The sequence below is a fragment of the Belonocnema kinseyi genome, chromosome 3 (assembly GCF_010883055.1).
Source record: "Belonocnema kinseyi isolate 2016_QV_RU_SX_M_011 chromosome 3, B_treatae_v1, whole genome shotgun sequence".
In the NCBI taxonomy this organism is placed as follows: domain Eukaryota; kingdom Metazoa; phylum Arthropoda; class Insecta; order Hymenoptera; family Cynipidae; genus Belonocnema; species Belonocnema kinseyi.
In genome coordinates, this window is record NC_046659.1 from 7,772,046 (window position 1) to 7,784,875 (window position 12,830).

General features: G+C 35.2%; 1 protein-coding gene across 10 annotated transcripts in view; it reads right to left on the bottom strand.

The window, feature by feature from the left end:
• The window catches only part of LOC117169108 (acetyl-CoA acetyltransferase, mitochondrial), a 260,337-nt gene that overhangs the window by 116,502 nt on the left and 131,005 nt on the right, over nucleotides 1–12,830 (bottom strand). The window contains exon 1 of one of the 10 annotated variants that reach the window (XM_033355266.1): nucleotides 12,669–12,687. The exons of 8 other annotated variants lie outside the window; for them this stretch is intronic. The gene's annotated coding sequence lies outside the window, so the exon portion shown is untranslated. Of the gene's footprint in view, nucleotides 1–4,275; nucleotides 4,439–12,668; nucleotides 12,688–12,830 lie in introns of those variants that run through there. One more of the 10 variants, XM_033355264.1, reaches the window with a different exon arrangement.

Here is a 12,830-nt window from a genome sequence, read left to right on the forward strand (position 1 = left end):
TGTTCGACAGGAATAATATGTAAAAGTGGTGTTTGTACATCCCTTGTAATATGAGGTTCGCGAATATCGCAATAAACAAAGATTTTCTCAGGTAAACCACGAGCCGGACATGGAGGGTGATTAGCATAATGAGAATTATCTGATATAAATTGTTGTGAAAATGAAGCCCACGTGTTCTCGAGCAATCGGGGTCTGGTTAATCGCTCCGACGAGATCGTTTACCTGTGGGTACACACCAGGTCGAAATTCGGAGACAATGGGCCTTAACCATTTACTGGTCAACATGCCTTCTGTATATTTAGCTCTAATAGCATTGTCATTAAGCTCAAACAACTCGGCGTCCTCCTTAAGAATGTAGGAAAGCGATTATGTAAGAAGTAAATCTTCACCATCAATTTTCATTTCTTTCGTTTCTCTCTCATAACTTTCTTCATTTTTCTTGTAAAACATACTACTACTACTATTTGACACATTTGTCATTAGGGCTATGCGATTTTCCATTCGATCAGCCATATTGTGTCTTATATGAAGAAATGTTCTAGAAAATTGAATTTCTGTGAGACCAACAGCCCAAAGACCCTGTGAACGAATTTCGTGCAGTAGTTGCGTTGGAAACCGAGTCGTAGTATTGACCGGGAAATACTTCATACTGCTATTTCTCGGTAAAATTAGGTGAAATTGATCGTTCTTCATTGTAAATTTTTTAGATCTGTGTCAGGTACCCAGGATTTGAATTTATTAGACTAACCCATCCACTTGACAAGTAATTGTTTTTTAAAACCTTTCCCCTTACTACGTATCACTCCTTCAATTATAAATTCGGTCTCATTAATATCAGTATCTTTCTTCACACCCGCTATTTCTCTCTCGTATAAAACTCCATCCATATCCTCACTAGTCAGATCTTGTAATTTCTAAACATATGGCAACTTTCAATGACCCTTTGTTACTCGCTTTATCTTAAAAACCGCTTCTATTCATCCGACTACATAACCTTTCGCAAAGACGGCTTTCTCTCTACTGATCCGAACGTAATCGGAGATCTTATATTTAGGCTTTTAACTATGCAAGATTTTTCTACCATACATTCTTTGAATATTTAATCGGGCTTGTGCTGCATTTTTCAGTTACCTCTGATGGTCGCATTCCTGTACTAGAATGTCGTGCATTATTATAGCTCTGTACATGTTGATGTAAAACATCACTGTAACAATGAGTATTGCTATGTGTGAAATAGCACCACATACGTTCTTTTAGTGTACGATTAAATCGTTCGACTGTAGCAGCCTTAACATTTAAAACGAGAAATTCCTTGCCTCTATCACTCTGAAGACAGACGGGAGAACGATTTTCACTTTCTTCGAGAATAACTTCAAAAGCCCTTCTCACTTCATTCGCAGATTTATCTTTAAGGGTCTCAACCCACACGTATTGATTCAACACGTTAATGACCACCAGTAGATACTGGTATCCATCGTTGGAATCTTTTAAATATTTTCAATCAACTAATTCTGTTTCCCATAAATCATCTATATTTGATATATCGTAATTTATTTTTCTGAAACGTGAATAAATTGGTATATGTAGATTATATAAGTCTTGAGATTTTAACCAATCAACCACCTTTGCACGTGAGACTCTACCACGCACAGCGTTTGCGAGTGTTTCAATACCTGCGTAAGAGGCTTTATGGGATGGGTCAAAGTATATTTCTTCTAACAATTTCATGGTTTCAGAAACATTGTTTTCCACTGGCTACTACATGTTCTCGACCCTTGAGCTTTAGCCGAACGTGTGCTGCTGCGAGGTGTTTCTCGCTTCGTACTTCTACGTGGCGTCGATTTTACGAAGGATCATGGCAAACTGGTCTCTCCCCGCCGATTTCATATGGTTGACAAAGTCGTTGGAGTTAAACAATTCCTTTATTTTTTAAAGTTTTTGGAATAATGGCAATAATATCATCGATATTGTTTAAATGATCTCCCCCCTCCTCATTATCATTATAATTAAAATTACTTGGATCACCTACATTTTTATCTCTCTGATTATTCTGCACTTTATTCGGTTTTTTATGTTTCCATGTTTCCCGGCTAATAAATAATAAATTTTGTAAGACTTGTTGATACATTTTCCATTTTTCATACTCATATTTTAAAAATGGAGAATGTAAAATTTCGCTCATTTCAGCTTCGATCCTGGTCATAATACTACCTGGAGTTTTTATCGTATTTTTATGATTGGGAACTTTGTAGTTAGCACCAGAGAAGATATTATCTACAGCATTTATCGAAGAAGCGTGTCCTTTTGTATTTACAGTATTATTCTCTGATCCGAAGCCTTGTTGCAAAAATTTTTTCACCTGCTCGCTCGGCACCAGAACCATCTTTTTCGAATGTTCCATAATTGCTAAATTGACAAGGGATATTTACTCTCGTAAATTAGCTGAGCTGAAAATATTTTCATGTGTTTTAAAGGTATATTCCCTGCCAAAATATTAAGAGCACACTCGCATATACATTTTACGAGTTTTTAATTAGCTGTGCATAGAATCGCTTTTTATTGATTACGATCGAGGCGACAGATTGCATGCAATGTTGCTGTGTTTTTCACCAATGGGTTTACGTGCACTTGACGCCATTACAGACGTACAACTGGTATCACATAAACTCGAAGTCCTCCTTTTATATTTTTGACAGGTGTGTACACATATGAAAATCCGTAAGTTGGAAAGATATTTCTCCTAAAACGACAATTATCGGATGTAGACTGCTTTAAATCGAGATAAAGGTAGACCATGAGGTTTAGATGTTGCGCCCTGATAGGTTTCTTGTAAAAAATCAGGATTTTCTGGATATATTTGTCGAGCAAGAGGTTGAAATTTAGCTCGGTCTCGAGAATTTTTAAAAACAACAATAAAACTCGTATTGAGCGATATATCTCTTTGCCCATGTTCCTAATAAAATAAATTTGGCGAAATAAAGATAACACTAAGATTTTTGTAGTGACTCCCTTTAATGAGAAGATCTAAAATTGTATTGTTTGAAGACTCACGCATAAGATCATGGATAATTATGAGCTTAAGACATTTATTATGGCTAGGATAATCAGTCGGTTGGCTAAACCTTCCCAAAATTCTGTAGTTTTACCGTAATCAGAATAACCTGACTGCCATTCTGAATAGTAAAAGTGAATGCGTTCACAATGTGTATCACACATGATATCGATATAGTTCAAGACTTTTTGGACCAAACAGGTTTTTCCGCAACCACTTGGCCCGCAAACCATAGCAGTAAACTGATGTTGCCAACGACGGTAAATTTTCTATACTGATATATAATTCACTATAGTTCATCATTTATAGTGAAATCACATAGTTAAAAAAAGTATTTTCTAGAAACTTATCAGCTCGTAAGAGCGGCCGGTGTGGAACTTACCTATATAAGCTTTTTTTGCTTTCCCGGATCGCCTGTATCAGATTATTATCAGGCGATCTCTCGCGTTGAGACCCCCGCATCGGCCGATGGTGTGAAAATATAATTCTCATTTATCCCCATCAATTAATATCTCAAAAAAATGACTAAAAGATAGAGAAAAGAGCGTATACTTCATTGTGTGTTTTCTCACACAAACACTTTTCAATCTTAACAACTAAAAGCATTTACAACCTGCTGCTCTTGAGACCCGATCGCAAGATCGTATTTTATCTTATCTGAGCTGTGATCCTAATCTCATATACTTTCGCACACAAGGAATGTTTAGGAAAATACAGAAGAATCATATTAGTTAAAAGAATTTTTATATCAGTTCCGGAAAAATTGTTAAGATAACAATTTTCAAAATTTGATTAATAAACTCTTGTTGTATTTCCATTTAAAATGAACACACGCTCACATAATGACAAATGTGTGTGTGTGTGTGTGTGTGTGTGTGTGTGTATGATCATACAACTTATTGTTGAAATATTACCCAAGTTATGGTTTTAAATATGAAACATGTTTTTTTCTACAAAATAATTATTATAAACGTATGACATATTTTTTAAATTGAATATGTGGACAGAAACTACCAAAAAACTTTTTAACAGGCATCAATCTTTTTTTTTTGTAATATTTTACACAGATTAGCTTTCATTTTGTTCGTAATTTGAGTATTTAAAATACATTTTATTTTGCCCGACACAAGTTCAAAATGTGAATTTATGACAATGTTAATCAGGCCTTAAAATGTTGTTGCTTGAAGAACAATACTAGGGACACAGAATTTCTCATTTCTTACTTGCGTCTCGATATTTGTTTCGGTGGCTGCTGTTGTCTTGGCTGTATTCTGTGAAATCTTTTCGATTAAAATAGCTTTTGCATTATACGAAGTTGTAAAAAACAAGTTATAATGGCCAATTTTAATCGGTAAAGAACGGGACTCGGAATTACTGCTGTTGCATCAATCCTCCGAACTGGAACAAAGGAGTTTGAATTTTTGTTGTAATTGGAGACATTCATCAAGATTAAAGGATATTCCATGAGACTTATTTTCCAAGAAACATATAACTGGTGTAAACGATCCATCGGCTTGAATTTCCAAGCCAAGAATAACCTTTTTCGAAGAAGACTTATTCAAGTAATATATTGTTGAAAGAATCAGAGATTGAAGAGGTGTATATTTTACTTTTTTCACTGTTACACTTTTAGATGATGACATATCTGCAGGACAAATTCGTTTTTTAAAATAAATTTTTCACAGTAAAATCTTGTGAGACTTCACTCTGGTTGACGGTAGACTCCATCGTTTGACGTGGAGACTGCGACATGTTATATGTTTAAGATTCAGAGTATAACTGACGGTTGTGTCCCGCGCGACAGTTTTTATAGCTCAAACATGGCTGACTTACTCGCATGGGGGGTGGGGGTGAGTAGATATGAGGTCATATGCTTTTATACAATGAGAATACTTTCTCTTGAGAGAGAAACGCATGGTGGAAGAATATATACCAAGCATGCGTTTTAATCTAATTTATACACTTATAATTGGGAAAAAATCATGTTTTACACTGAATAGAAATACTTATAATTAATGTTTAGAATAAAAAATGAAAAATACACTGAAATTTCTTTACATAATGTAAATGAAAAATATTCCTTAAAAGTATTCATAATTTTCCTGTGGATTTCATTAACTACACCGTATTAATTGAAAGAGATTGTTATCCTGGATAGTAGTTTAATACGGTTCAATAGAGAGGGTTTCCGTACTCTGCAGCTCAGATATTTTAGAGACAATCTCTACCGCCTCGCGGTGGTGTCAAAACACTCAGGATAGTATATTTTGTGTGCAAACTCCACCACAGTTGTGTGTCTAAATATTTATAGCAAGCACGGCTAGAAATCTATTCCAAGATAGTTAGTCCGTCTTTCTAGGTACCTGTTGTGCACACCCGGGCCTGATTCAAGTCTAGACGGTCACCCTGATAATTATGATCATGATACTTGTATTGCATTATACGAACCGACCGTAATAAAGATTGTCATGTATTTGCAGTGTATATAACCTCTTTAAAGAATCACTTGACTGCGGTTATTGTTGTCCAACACTTTTACTCATATTTTTGAGATTTTATCACTTGAGAAAAAACTCGGACGATGGTTCCCATGAGTGGCAAAGCTTCTAATTGGTCAGAATGCCATTTCCAATAGGGATTCTCAAAATGCAAAAAGTGTCTACATTTTCCACTATTTCGGAATTTCTTTCAATATGATAGGTGTTTCTTGTAAATGCCTTAATCCTCCCACTAAAGCATGCACCTTTGGTGTTTTTATATAGCCACCTTGCTCTGCTGCAAAAGCACAGTTTCTCTAGGTCAGAGCTAACCAGCACATACAATTTAAATCTCCTTAAAACAAAATACTTCAAGAAAATATTTGCAGCAAGCCTAATTGCTAACATTATTAGAATGTGTGGAGGGTCACCATCTTTGCAGGAATGCGAATTAAGATTCATTTTAAAGTTTCTCCTGACCTGTCTCGATGGTGTCGGCATTGATCGTGTCCTAAATTTAGTTGGCGACAATACAATTGTGCGGGAACTAGTGTTGGACAGAAAAGCCGAGTGCATCAAACGTCAAGGCCAACTCGAATCACTTCGAGAATATTTTACAGCTGGTAAGTCAAGATAATTACTTTTTTTTTAATATTTTTTTATTTTTCATTATGTTTGTAGCCTTAGTACCATATAAATAATAATATTTATTATCTTTTTCTAGCAGTTGGAGAAATCTCTAACGATGGGATTACCGATCAGACGTCGCCTTCAGCTCCTTCTGTTCCTTTATTACATCATCAGCAATGACCGTGGACACAGCAACACCATCGCGTCCCGACATTATCGTCATTGATGACGACAAGGTATCATTTGTGAAGGTGATTGTTAGTTTGTTTATTTGTGCGCGAGTGATAGTGACACCGAAGACAATGAGTGTGATATAATTGACAACGGTGTTAATAACGAGGACGCTGACGATGAGGACGATGACGAGACGTTTTCTGGCGATGAAGAGCTGAATCAGGAGATGTCAACCAGTGACCACAGTTCTCAGGAAGAGAGGGTTGAGCAGGACGAGGAAGATGTAGACCAAGAAGCAGAAGAAGGACAAGAGGAGAAGGAGGAGGAGGAGGAGAATGATAACAGTGACGATGAGTTCATGATGGAGGCGAGAAAAAGTTTACTTGAGGAATGGGATTATCCAATCGGTGAGTTGTAAAATATTTAATTTCTAAAGCATGGGACATGTTTTTTTAATGGATAGGTGTTAAATTACATCAAATGATATTAAGAGTTTGAGTCCAAAGACTTCATCTTAAATTTACATTAATCAAATCTTAAACCGAATCTTAAATTAATTAAAAATGAGGTATAAAGTAGACTGTATCAGCTTAGGACACAACAATTTCTAAAATTTTAATATCATTTATAGTAAATTTATTCCTTATAATATCACGATAAATTTATTTTACCTTTATCAAAAATTGTGCCTCTTACAAGGTTTTTCTTAGTATCGGTTCGTAGATCATCTTCTTTTATTTTAAACGGATTTTTAAGAATCTTTTAAAGTGTTTTGCTCACTCCCTGGTGACTACAAGACCCATAATGTTTTTAAACTGCCATTAGACGTCTTAAGAGCCTCCATAGGATGTCTAAAAGTCATGGGCCAAAAAACGTCTTAGAGATTTCGTGAAGACATTTCTAAAATATTCTGAATTTTGTCCCACTATTAATAATTATTAATTAATTATCTATTGTTAATTATTAATTTCAATTAATAATAATTAATTAATATTTAATCATTATTAACTATTCTTAAATTTAAAAATGATAATTTATAATAATTATTAAATGAAAATAATTAAAAATAAATAAATAAATTAGTTAAAATAATTAATAAAATTGCTACTTTAAACGTTTTACTGAAATTTTGTTGTTGATAATTCATGTTTTTTTATAACACTAGTAATTTTCTCTCCATTATTATTATGTTATTATTATTAGATAAACTAAGTTCTTGGGTCAAAACAAATTATCATAGTAATCTTTCAAATCAGGGTGGATAAATGCCCGAAAATTCTAAATTTTTGTTTATAATCAAAGTGTCCAAAAATTACCCGCGTTTTAATCCAGATGGTACGGAGATAGAATTGCGTTTCCGGTATAATCCGAATGAAAAAGTTTGCCCTATCTAAGGGCTGGAATCTGCAGTTAAAGAGCTCTTTGAGTATTTAATAAAACCTTCTGTCCCTCTCGATTTTATCGGTATTAAATTCATCGGAGATAGTTTTACACAAGTGGTTGGGGGTTTTATCCAGATATACAGTAAAAAATATCAATTTTAACGATAGAGAACCGAGATAACTTATGTCTCCCTTTGGGCGATTGTTTCAGGTGAAATTTATAGAGAACGCGATCAGTTAAGAAATGGGGAAAAAATGAAAAATGCAAGCTGTTCGTAGACAGCATTCTGTACTTCAGACAGTATTAGCACGAGAATTGACGCGTAATGCGCTTGTGGAAATACCGCCAGAAAGATGTAGTTTTTTTGAAATTGAGAGATTTTAAAAACACCTCATGCGTGAACATATTACCATTCTCGTTTTTGATTTAAAAACTTTCGGTGAAGGTACATACCCACATTTGTTCGATGGCACCCGGTATTTCATTGAAGGAGGTCAAATCTCTTTGTACAGTGTACATACTTTGTATGATAGTGACAGTCATCATTATCATACAATTTTAAACTTGACGGGTGCGACCTCTAATCGAAATTTTTGTATACCTTGTAACAAAGGTTACCAAAATATAATTAACCGTAGGTGCTCGCAAAAATGTAGGGCTTGTTATCCCCAACCGGTATGCGAAAAACCCCTGGATGAAGCAAATACCGTAGGGCGTAACTGTAAACAATGCTTGCGTCTCTCTTTTAGTGAAGAATGTTTCAATCGACATAAAAGAAAAAATTCTGGTCAAATTCTGACGCTTCTGGAAGCTGGTCGACCTAGCAAAGGAGAAAAAGCACAAGTGTCATTAATCTTACTGTAGGATATGTGGATGCAATCGTGAATTTAATCATGATTGCTACATGAAACCCATAAGTCACGATTCAGGGTTAAATAAAACGAATGGACCAGTCATATTTATTTTCTGCGATCTTGAAACCCAACAGAACAAAACGGTCGAGGGTAATGAGTCGGTGAACGAACATGTTAATCATTGCGTAGCTCAGCATGTCTGCTCGTGGCGTATAACTAAACTGGATATAAATAAACTATGTGAACAGTGCGGGTTGATTCGCGAATTTTGTGGTTGCTGGTGACAATCTCGTACGTGACTTTGTAAACTTCACTCTTCGCCTGATAGTAAAATTTAAAAAAAATAATTTTTATAGACCATAATTCTAAAGGTTTTGACGCGCAGTTTATGTTGAAACATTTAACAGAACATAAAAATTGTGAAAAAACCGATCCAGATCTTATTTTATCAGGTACAATAATTATCTCAATGACCGTAAAGTACACAACTTTTATAGAAAGTTTAAATTATTTTCAGTTACCTCTTAGTGCACTCCCGTCATCGTTTGAACCAGAGAGAATAGTCGAAAACAGGAACATTTCCGCATCTTTTTAATTGCCCGAAAAATAAAAATTATTATGGAAATCTGCCAGCAATTAAATTTTATTCACCGGGTACAATGTCGAAAAAAGCTCGAAAAGATTTCTTAAATTGGTACGAGAAGCAAAGTGTTGATCTACAGTATCAATTTAATTTTTGGGAAGAGCTTGTTTCATATTGTAAGAACGATGGAGATATTTTACGTTGTGCATGTATTGCATTATGGAAAATATTCATGGAGTGTGGAAATATTTGTCCTTTTACAGAAGTCCCTGAGATTGCATCGGCTTGCAATCGATTCTTTCGGAAGCACTATTTACGCGAAAATATTATTGGCATAATTCCGAGAGGTGGTTATAGGTGGGGTGATACCCAATCCAAGGCTGGGGTTGAGTGGCTGTTATCTGTGGAGCGAAATCTAAATATTATTATCCTCCACGCTGGTGAAGCTCGAGAGCATCGTCTTAAAGAAGGCCCTATAGTAGATAGTTTTTTTTGGAGATGTAGCATCGAGTACTCGTTGCTTATTTGAGTTTTATGGTTGTTTCTAGAAGGGCTGTAAGCTCTGTTATCTCATTGGTAGAGACAAAAAAACTTAGAAATACTGGAGAAACCATTAATAACCGATATGAAAAGACACGTGCACGGTCCATACATCTCAAAAGTAGGAAAATTCCCTGTAGGTCACCCAACTGTACATGTCGGGTCAGAAGACTGTATGAAATTTACAAGTCGAGATTATGATCTCACAAATGTCGAGGGTTTAGTACATTGTACAGTTTTACCTGCACTGAGGCTTTATCATCCTCTTTTGATGGTTCGCTTACACGAGAAACTCATGTTTTCAATCTGTCGCACGTGCTGTGAAACTCTGGAACAGGGTGAGTGTTCGCACGAAGATGAGTCACAGCGTGTGTTTGAAGGTACATTGGTTTCGGATGAATTTAAAAAAGCTTTACAATTGGGCTACAAAATTTTTGATATCTCTGAAATCTGGCAATATGAAGTAGTGCAATATGAGATTAAACAGGAGGCAAGTGGTTAACCATCACATTGCATTGATGAGGCTTCAAAGCTTGAATACATTCGCCAGTACGAGTTGGCGGAGGGTATTAGGCTTGCTCGGGATAAAATTATAAAGAATCTGGGGTTGCGTTCCGTGACGAAACTGTGTCTTAACTCTTTCTGGGGTAAGTTTGTCAGCGTAATAATTTACAAATACAAATGTTGTCATCGCAACGTACACCACTGCTCAGACATGATTAAAACTGTACGAGTGTTTAGAAAGGCTAGATCCTCGTGTATTATATTATGACAGAGATTCGTGCATATATGTCACTCGCGGAACCCCAGATGAGTACACCACACCTGTAGTTTCACTTTTGGGCGACTTGATCGATGAATCGGAAAAAGATTATGGAGAAGGTGCCTATATACACTCCTTCGTTTCAGGCGGGCCAAGATTGTATGCTTATATAGCTCGTGCATCAGATAGTGACGCAAATGAGACAAATAATGTCGGGTATTGAATATGAAAAGACATAGGATAGAGAATTATGATTCTTTACCATATGGATACAAATCCGACTAAATAAAACGGTTTTTAGATATTAATTGAATTATTTATTTATTTATTACTTTCGGTATTCACCACCCTAAAGATCGTTATGATTCATATGTTTAGAGTTGAAAAAAGTATGCATGAATTAATTTAATGATAAATGACACCGATTTCAATCTTATTTTTTTTATTGCACAGATTGCACCAGTAATATCCCCATTAGAGAATACTCTCCATCTCTGGACAACGATGAATACATTAGCGATTGCTCGAACATCATGTATGACAGTGATGATGATGATGGTGGTGACGTAGAGGTATGGAGTGAGTCAACCAGCTTGACACTAGCTCAGAGAGTTAGAACTGAAAAACGAAGTCAGTTTCAGACTCATCCATACACGCACCACGTTTCATCTCATTATCCCATTTCAAGCCAAACAAACATAGAAGAGTCACTTCCTTCCACATCCCGCTGTATATTTGTTCCTGAACCTAGTCCTGTCCCAGCTTTACCCTCTTATGACGACTTTCCTTTCGATCCTCCTCCAACTTACAAATCTATTTTTCCGCATGTTTTGTAAATTTGTTCGATTTCTTGTTATTTTTTGTTATATGATTTACTCCTTAATTATAAAAATGTATATAAATATTTAATTATTAATTTCACTTTTATTTATATTGCTATTTTTGATATTCCTATTTTTATTGTTAATATTTTTAATAAAAACATTTTCATATTCTATATGTACTGCATGTGTTTCACTCATTTATCCTCATCGTATCATATTAGAAACAAACTAGAGTACATTTTTTATATTTAATTTATATCTTACTCATTGTTATCTAATTGAAGTCATTAGAGTAGAATCATAAAAGTTAATTATTCTTTCATCACTAGTCTAAAATCTAAGAAACCGTTAGTTCTACTTTAAATATAGCGCTATAAATTCTACTAAACTCCTTTAACCATGCATCAGTATACTATTCATGGAAAACCCCTATATTATTTATCTATTTCTTATCTTCCGTTCCTAGAATTTAAGTAAACACACGTGTCTAGCGAGACGAGACCCATGTCGCGGAAATTTTACATGTTCCGGGATCGTTTTGTGCCATTAGTTAAAATTATCAGCACATACCTTTATTAAAAAATATTTACGCAATGATCAGTAAATATTTTGTTGACTCAAATAATTATTGAAAGATAGACAGTAATGTTACAAAAAGCAAATTCACGCACTTTGCAAAGTGCGTGTTTTTGATCACGTATCTCTACAGTATGTTTTCATCATCATGCAACAATAACTACAAAAAAAAGAAATTAGATAAACCTTTAATTTATTGCAATTCGGATTTTACGTTAAGTTTCCGTGAGACGGTCACGGAATAATTGCAATCGTTTTTTTGCAGCCTTCAAAAATTAACATAGGCTGAAGGCGACTTCAAGCTCACATTCTTTCAGTATCAGCATACTACTTAAGCGACTATGGATGCGCTTTAAGATCGCCTTCAGCAGGAGTTTTGACATTTTAAAATTTTTTAACGCTGCAAAAAAAACTATTGCAATTAGTTCGTGACCTTCTAACAGCAATCTTAACGTAGAGTCCAAAATGAAGAATTAAAATGTTCAGCTTGCTCTTTCCTTTTAGTTTTTATTCCATGATACAGAAAAAATACTATAGGGATACGATAAGGGTCGGCTGTAGTGTACCCTCTGCGTTCATTCCGACCGCCAGGGAATTGAGGCTCATAACACTCGCACATCTTGAGTGTCACGCATGCGACACAAACTGCTCGCACGTCTTGAAAGTCTTTCCACAGTAAAACTGAATGAATTGACGTCGTATCCACACAGTATAAAAAGGAAAGAAAAGGGAATCGGAAGTCGCTTAGATTAAAAGCGTAAAGATTGTAAGTAATGGTAATGTAAGAGTTAAGTAGACTAAAATGCGCTTACATTCTCATGCTATCTCTCTCGCTTGCACTCTCGCTTTCTTTGGTTCGCTCACTCGTTTGTTAATAAGTCCTAAATTGCGCTATCACAGGAAATAACGATAAGGATCTAGATATAAAGTTTTATGTAAATAGTTGTAAATAATTGTAGATATAGAAAGGATAA